We start from the raw sequence: 8812 nt of genomic DNA, 5'->3' as shown, positions 1-8812 counted from the left end.
CTTGTGTTTCCCACCTCACAGTGGTTACCCTTTACTATGGTAGTTCCATCTTCCTCTATGTCCGTCCCAAAAAGGGAAATGCAGTGAATATTAACAAATTTGCTACAGTGCTGAACACCATTGTAACACCAATGCTGAACCCTTTCATCTATAGCCTCCGTAATGAAAAAGTCAAAGAATCCCTGAGAGGTGCTTTCAGCAAGTCTTTAGATATGACAAAATATTTAAGATCTCAAAAGTGATATTTTATAGACATCAGTGATGTTGCGTGTCTTGTAACAAAATCATTGCAGATGATTTTATTTCACATTTAAACTATGCACATAAGAGAGAATATTTTCTAAACAAATATTTCTTGATGTAGGTCCAATGTTCAGGGAATAATGTTCAATATCTTTTTAAATCATCATATAGAACTAAAAATACATGCATACATTCCTACCTACATAATTACATAAATGCATACTTTCATAATGTGGTCTACCTCCTTCTCAATTTCCTGCATGTTTGGTCTTTTGAAACTAAATTCCTGAACCAACTCTTGATTTGAACTTGAAGACATTTTGGAGCATCTCTGTTTGAGATAGTGGATTCTAATGTCTTCTTTTATGAACAGCAACCTATATTTGAATTTGATTTAAATAGAGTTCTTTTAGAATGAAATAATAACAAACTTGCTTTGATATCACCTTTGAATTATTTAATGTAAAATTATTTATTTCATTAGTTATGTGCATTTTATTTTAAATTGTAGAATGATCTAGTCAAGGTCCATATTTGTTGCAATCCACACCATTAATGCTTTGTGTGTTTGCTGTAGAGATAGAGGATCTATCTAGTTGTGGCAGTGGAATTCATCAGAGCTTATAAGCCTTGGCTACTCATGCAGAGGAATGATAGGTAAAACAAACATATCAGATATATTTATTCATACTACCTTTTTTTACACAATGCGATTTATAAAGTCTAATGACCTGGAAATTTCATCATGTGTTAGTTAAATTGTGTTGCCTTTTTCCATTTGAATGAAAAGTTAAATTAATTTAATATCATTTAGGCAGTTGGCCTAAAATACATCCTCAGTTGAACAGGAAAAAGGCTACCCATGTTACCATGAATTTTATGTTTGATAAAACAAATATAGTCATGAAGGAAAGATGAAATTTTAATAGAATACCATTAGGTAGGAAAAGTTTCTTAAAATCTATGAATCATAGAAATATTCAATTTTTTATGCTCTATGGCAGGCTCACAATTCATTTTTTTTCCATGTGAGTATCCCACTATTACAGCACCACTTGTTGAATTTTTGTTTGTTTTTGTTGGTTTCCTTGTTTGTTTTATGAAGTGCATGGGATGGGAATTAAATCCACGTCTCCTGCATGGCAGGTGAGAATTCTACTACTGAACTACCCTCACACTGAAACATTTATTTTATATACTACACTTTTGCCTGATCTTATAAGACTCTTTAAATGCTGCATGAACACCTGCAATGGCTTGAAAATTATATGCAACTTTCAAGTTTTTAAATCTGATCTATTACTGTGAGTATAAAACCATTTTAAATAGGATTTTTTTGATAAGGCTACTAAAAGGCGTCATCCATTCAAGATGGGACTTATCCTATTATTGGAGTACTTTGTAAACTAGGGAATACAGAGAGAGAAAAGCATGGAAGTAAGAAGCTGAGATCAATGGAACCCAGAAGTGAAAGGAGAGACCAGCAGAGGCTGCCTTGTGCCCTGCCATGTGAAAGAGTGACAAGAACCACTATCAGCTGGCATTGGAGAAGAAAAAATCAACTTAATGCCTTGATTTGGACATTTTCTCCACATCAGATTGTAGGCTAATAAATTTCCATTGTTTAAACCAATTCATTTCATGGTATATCCTTTCAGCAGTCTAGCAAACTAAAGTAACACCCCATTCTTTGCTTACATAAATCAGCATATAAAGATCTATGGTTAACTGCATTTCATTTTCCAATTATTTACAGTTGATTTCCAATTTATCAGGGGTGATTTCTATTTATTAACTATTTATAGCTTCCATCTGTCTGAATTTACAACTTGACTCTGTATTTCAATAAAAATAGTAATAGTAATTAATTCAATTTATTGCCTCTATTCAGATAGCAATTCACTTCTCATGTTATATCTGGAGCCTATTCATAGTTCTCTAGTAAAAAATGAATAGTGAAATGAAACATGCAATGGATCCACACAATTATGGGTGGTAAATTTAGCTTAGATGGTTTCTGTGGAGATGTATCTCCACCCATGCAAGTGTGGTGGCTGAATGGAGCCACTTACAAGGGAGCAATGTTGGAAAAAGCTTTCAGGCCACCACAGCCAATGGAACAAAGCCCTGGGAAGCCATTGGAGATGCTGAAGAGAAAGCTAGCAGACTTTCCTTATGACTTTCCAGTTGAGAGAGTAACCCTGAACATTATCAGCCTTCTTGAACCAAGGTGTATTTCCCTGGATGCCTTAAATTGTATATTTTCATAGCTTTGTCTTAATTTGGACATTGTCAAAGCCTTGGAACTATAAACTTGTGACTTAATAAATTCCCCCTTTTAATTATTCCATTTCAGGTATATCACATTCCAGCAGCTTGCAAACTAGAACAGATTTTGGTACCAGAGAAGTGGGTATTGCAGTTCACAATTATCAAACACATGTTTGAAAAAATGTGTAATGGGAAGATCTGGAAGAGTTGTGAGGAGCTTCACAGAGAAGGACTAGAATTCTTTGAAGAGACTTGGTAGAAATGTGGACTCTAAAGCTATCTCTGATGAGGCTTTAGACAGAAATAAGGAATGTGCCATTGCAAACTGGAAAGAAGGTCACCCTGGTTTTAGAGTGGCAGGAACTGTGCAAAATTTTGTACTGCTGTTGGCTGGAAGTTGGAATTTAAAAGCAAACATTCAGAATACTGACCTGAAGAGATTTCCAAAGTAAATGTGGAAGTGCAGCCTAGTTTCTCCTTGCATCTTGTATGAAATGTAACAGGAAAGAGTTAAGTTGAGAAATGAACTCTGAGGTGCAAATAAACCAGAAATTGATGGTTTATTCTGGAATATTCTGAGCGTCTAGAAAGGGAGACTTGAACGACTAGTGTCACACATGAGGACTTGACCAAATATAGATGCAGTCAGCCATTACAGGACAAGAAAGTATTGAAGATGGAGTTCTCTAGAAAGGATTTGTGGAAAGCCCTTTTTCTGGTGGGCATGATACTAGCCTATTGCATAAGAAACCAGCAAGAGTGTAGTGAGAGCTGTATAAACAGAACCACTGTCAGTCTAGACTAAGAGGGGCAGGAAAAAAGACACATTGGAAGAAATATAACAGAGACAGAACTACAGAAGCTAAGTCTGAAGTCAAGAAACCATGGTCCAGGAGAGTGTATCCACCCAAGTACTTAGAGAGGATGAGTTTGCCCTGAGGGCAGAAAGTGGGCCTTCAGATTCCTTGCAGTGGAAGTGTTGTGCCACCACCGGCCTTGGAAAGGGTGGAGTACATTCCTTGGGAATTGGAAAGATCCTGGGTGCTACCGCATTGTCATGGAGGGGTGGAGCATGTGCCCTGGAGATGGCATGGAGCAAGGGTGCAGCCCTGATGCTTGGAAAAAGTGTAGCCAAGAAAAAGAAGGTCTCCCCAGTGTCCTTCAAGTTTGTACTGAACAAGGTGGGCCACTGCTAGGCCCTTGGAAAGGGTGGGACTGCTGCTTTCTAAAGCCCTGAAGATAAATAATTCTGAGACTTAGAAATCTAAGTTTGATGAGATAGTGTACTGTTTCTGACTTTGTATTATTATATTTTTATTGTTATTGAAGTGGTTTAAGGCTTTCTGATATTGTGATGGAATTAACGTATTTTGTGTTTGGAGAGAATATGTCTTTTGGGGGTCCAAAGGGTGAAATGTGCTATTTGAATCTTTTGTGTACCCCAGAAAAACCAAGTTCTTTAAAACTCATTCAATATTGCTGGGTGGGAGCTTTTTGATTGTTTCCATGGAAATGTGACCCACATAATTGTGGGTGGTAACTTTTGATTAGATGATTTCCATGGAGGTGTTTCTCTATCCATTCAAGGTGGGGTAGCTTACTGGAGCCCTTTAAGAGGGAACCATTTTGGTAAAAGCTTTAGATCCATCAGAACTGACAGAGACAACATAACAGACAGAGCCTTAGGGAAGCCATTTAAGATTTTTGGAGAGAAAGCTAGTGGATTTTACCATGTGCCTTTCCAGCTGAGAGAGAGACCCTGAACATCATTTGCCTTCTTGAACAAAACTATATTTCCCTGGATGCCTTAGACTGAACATTTTCATATGCTTTCTTTAATTTGGAGATTTTCACAGCCTTAGAACTGTAAAGTTACAACTTAATAAATATCCATTTCTAAAAACCATTCCATTTCGGGTGTATTGTTTTCTGGCAGCTTGCAAACTAGAACACCAGGGTTGGCCATGGCCAATCACTGATTATGACTTTCAGTTGGTGGCTTCAAATCACTAAGGGTCAAACTTTGAAGATATCCATTGTTGCAACAAGCTCCAGTCAAAGGTAACAGCAGCCATTGCTACCACTCACTCCAGACAAAAGCCACTATTGCAGGGCTATGGGGGACAGTTAGTTGAAGGACTCCATTTGATTGTCAGAACATGAATTCTCAGCTAAAGGGTGCCATGGAAGGAATGCCTTGTGCCTCCTAATCTCCTCACTATGGAACTTTGAAGCCAGTTTGTGCCACCATCATGACCCTGGTTCTGCTTCTACTGGGAACTAATGACTAGTGAATTTTCTCTCAGACAAAACTGCTCTTGAAAATCAGCTTGAAACAACAAATATACTCTAATTATCTATAGAGACAGATAGTCTTGGGAAAATACTTGGTTTCTACAAATACTGGTAAGAGGTGTATCTGTCTCCTGGAAACAGAGGGACAGCCAAATTCCTGTAAACATGGGAACTTCAAAACAACTAACTAGGAAAAGCCCAGGACAAAACTTAGATCCAGAAAGGCAGTGAAAATCTTGTACACAGCATTTGCCTTGGTTAAACCTTCCTAATAGCAGGGCTATATATGAAGATAATCTTTGTTATCACCAGCTGGTTACAAGTTAAGAAATCAACATACCATGGAATAAATTCCATAGTTAATATTGAAAAATATTAAAATGTAAAGTGTGCAAAAGAAGAGTACTAGACAATAAAGAGTAGGATATGATGGCCCATCCAAAGGAAATGGATTAAAATCCAGAACAGACTAATACAGAAGATCAGAATGTGGATATACCAACAAAGCCTTTAACATTATTTAAAAATGCACAAGGAGATGAAGGAAAATGTATAGAAAGAACTCAAGTATGTCAGAAAGCAAAGAATGAGCAAAAAGACAGTTGCAGTAAAGAGACAGAAACTTTTAATTGGAAATAAACAGAAATACTGGATTTCAAAGGAAAGTTTTGAAAGAGCAGTTTCAAGAGTAGATTGGAGTTAGCCAGGAGCATAGTTATGATTTTTATTTCTTCTTGACGAATTCCCCACTATTAAACCATAGTGTCCTTCTTTTCTCTTTGAACACTTCTACATTTAAAGTCTAATTTGTTTGGATTGGTGTAGGTATGCCTGCTTTTTTTCTGCTTGATGCTTTTGTGAAATATCTTTTTCTAGCCTTTTACTTTCTATCTATATTTGTCCTTGTATCTAAAGTGAGAATTCTGTGGACAGTATATAAATGAATCCTGTTTTTTATCCACTCAGCTAGTCAGTGCATTTTGATTGGGAAGTATAATCCATTAACAGTCGATTGTTATTACTGTGAAGGCAGTACTTTCTTCAACCATTTTGTCCTTTGGATTTCATATGTCAAATCTTATTTTTTTCCCTCTCTCTTTTTACCCTTTTGTTTATCCTTGCTGAAAACCTTCATTTCTAGATTCTCATCCAAACCTCTCTTTCCTATCTTTCCCTATCAACCTGAAGCAATCCCCTTAGAATTTTTTGCATAGCAGGTTCTCAAAATATCTTAGCATCTGTTTACCTGTAAATATTGAAATTTTGAAGGATATTTGATGAACACGAAATTCATGGCTGGCAACTTTTATCTTTTAGTATCTGAAATGTATAATACAACTGCCTTCTCACCTCCATGGTTTCTGCTGAGAAATATGCACTCAGTCTTATTGATCTTCTCTTGTGTTTCCTATAGCTGCCAGAATGCAATATACCAGAAATGGATTGGCTTTTATAAAGGAAATGTATTAAATTGCTAGTTACCATTCTAAGGCTGTGAAAATGGCTGGCCAAATTAGGGTGCTAATAGGAGGATACCTTCTCAGAGGAAAGGGAGCCAGCAGCTGGGATGCCTGTTCCTTGCTTTCAGTTTCTGACTCCAGTGGCTTTCTCTAAGTGTCTGTGGGTCTTCACTTACATCTTTTGGGGAAAACTCTGGATTTCATCTCTTAGCTTCCCTTGGCTCTCTGTCGGTTCTGTTTGTTTCTATGAGTCCTCACTTAGTACTTGATATACTTCTGTCTGAATCTCCAAATATCTGCATCTGTGTCTGTTCAGCTCTCCAAGCATCTCCAAATTTCTGGATCTTGGTTTCATCTCTCTGCATTCTGTTACCTCTCAGCTCTCTCTTTTGGCCCAAAAGTTTAAAGACTCCAGTAAACTTAGGAAGAGCCACCGTGAGTGGGTAGTGTCACATCTTCATGGAAATAGCCTAATCAAATTGTCCCATCCAAGCAATAGGTCTGTCACCACAAGATTGGATTAGGATTAAAAGAACATGACTTTTCTGGGGTACATAACAGTTTCAAACTAGCATACATTTTATGTGATGGATTGCTTTTCTCTCACTGATTTCAGAATTCTGTCTTTGTCTTTGGCATTTAAGAATACAATTAGTAAGTGTCTTGGAGTAACTCTATTTGGATCTATATTGTTTGGGGTTCATTTCATTTGTTGAAACTGTAATTTGATGTTTTGTTATAAGAGGTGGGAAATTCTTGGTGATTATATTCCCAATTATTCTTTCTTCCCCTTTTACCTTCTCTTCTCCTTCTGGGGCACCCATAAATATATATTCATGTGCTTCATGTGCTTATTCAATTCTCTGATCCCTTGCTCAAATATTTCTATTCTTTTTCCTATGTGTCCTTTTGTGTACAAGATTTCAGATGCCCTATCCTGTAGTTCTCTAAACCTTTATTTTGTCTCTTCAAATCTGTTGTATGTTTCCATTTTATTTTTCATTTCTTATCTTGTGTCTTTCATTCCCATAATATCTGAAATATTTTTACAAGCTTCTAGATTTTCTTCATGCTCATCCTGTGTCTTCTTCATATCTTTCATCTCTTTTACCATGTTTTCTGTCAACTCAGTGAGTTGATCTAGAATATTTGTTTGAATATGTTTATTTAGTTATTTCAACCCCTGTATCTCATCTAAAGTTTACCTTTTTCCTTTGACTGAGCCCCACATTCATGTTTCCAAGTATGATGTGATTTTTTCCTGTTATCTAGGCATCTAACTTTCTGATTAGTTTATTCTGTAGATCATTTTCTCACTTCTGTTTAAGGTTTTCTTTTTATTTGGCCTTGAGTTCTAATTTTTTTTTTTACATTTGGTTCAACTTATTCTATACCTCTAGCATAGCTTCTGTTTAATTCATCAGATTTTTTTTCAGCTCAAATTTTTCTGATTCTTGCACAGCATGTATTGAACTTTTTTGATTGCCATTTTTGTGCAGTTATTTTACCCCCAGGAGGAAGCTTTCTCTTCCCTCTTTCTCCTCAAGGAATGATCATCTGCTGCTTATGTTGTTGTTCTTTTTTTATGTTGTGTTTTGCCTCTAAATGTTCTAATAGTCCTTTCCTTACATCCAGTAACTTCTACCTAGAGGGTTGATTGTTGGAGGAGGATACCCCCAGAGGGTATCTGTGCCAGTCATGCCCAGAAAAAACATGTCCAGGACTCATAAAGTGGGTATAGGTCAGTATCAATTTTCCCTGGGGCTGAGACCCAGCAGGGTGCCAGACTTTTCTGTGAAGACTCCTGATTCTGTATGTTTCCTGTCCAGCCATGCAGATGGCACTTCTCAGCCAGCTGCTCTCCACAGGTCTAAAATGGTACTGTGACTTTAATTCTCGGAAGACTTTACCTCTGCCAGGATTGTGGTTGAGACAGAGGCTAAGGGGAATGCAGACTTTAACTATTTCTATTTTCCAGCACTTGGGGTCTGAATTCTCTAATAACAGTCAACAGTATTGCACTCATGCCCTTTTGTTTTTGGAAGAGCTGCTCTTCTTCCCCCTTTTCCCTGCAAGTTTGAAAAAATGCAAGGAGTCTCAATCAGTCCCAATTCTGCCCCCATCAAAGAATGAAAAAAGTAGGGCTCCACTTCTTGCAGGTTAAAACTTTGGCTGATATCCCAGACCCTGGCATCTCTGTGTAATGTATAACACTTTCACTAGGCTCTACCCCCTTTTCTGTGTGTAGATATGCCTTTTAGGGAGCTATTTACTCCATGTGATCAGTTACCTTGTCTTTCATTCAACCCTACTTCTTTCTATACCTGGAGAAGGGCTTAAAATGGAGAATGCTAGCTGCTTTCTGTAAAGGACTGCAAAAAATGAAGCTATTCTTAGAGCTCTCAGAGCTGGTTCGAAGCACCCCAGGTTCACCAATTAAGAATGAGAGTTGGTACCCATCTCTATGTGGCCTTTTTCTTGGAGCATCCCTCTTTTCCAGCAATCTGAGCTCAGCCAACTCCAGAAGTCTATGTTTTTCCATC

Source organism: Tamandua tetradactyla, chromosome 4 (assembly GCF_023851605.1).
Source record: "Tamandua tetradactyla isolate mTamTet1 chromosome 4, mTamTet1.pri, whole genome shotgun sequence".
Lineage (NCBI taxonomy): Eukaryota > Metazoa > Chordata > Mammalia > Pilosa > Myrmecophagidae > Tamandua > Tamandua tetradactyla.
The sequence above is the reverse complement of the archived record's forward strand: the minus strand, read 5'-3'. Positions refer to the sequence as shown.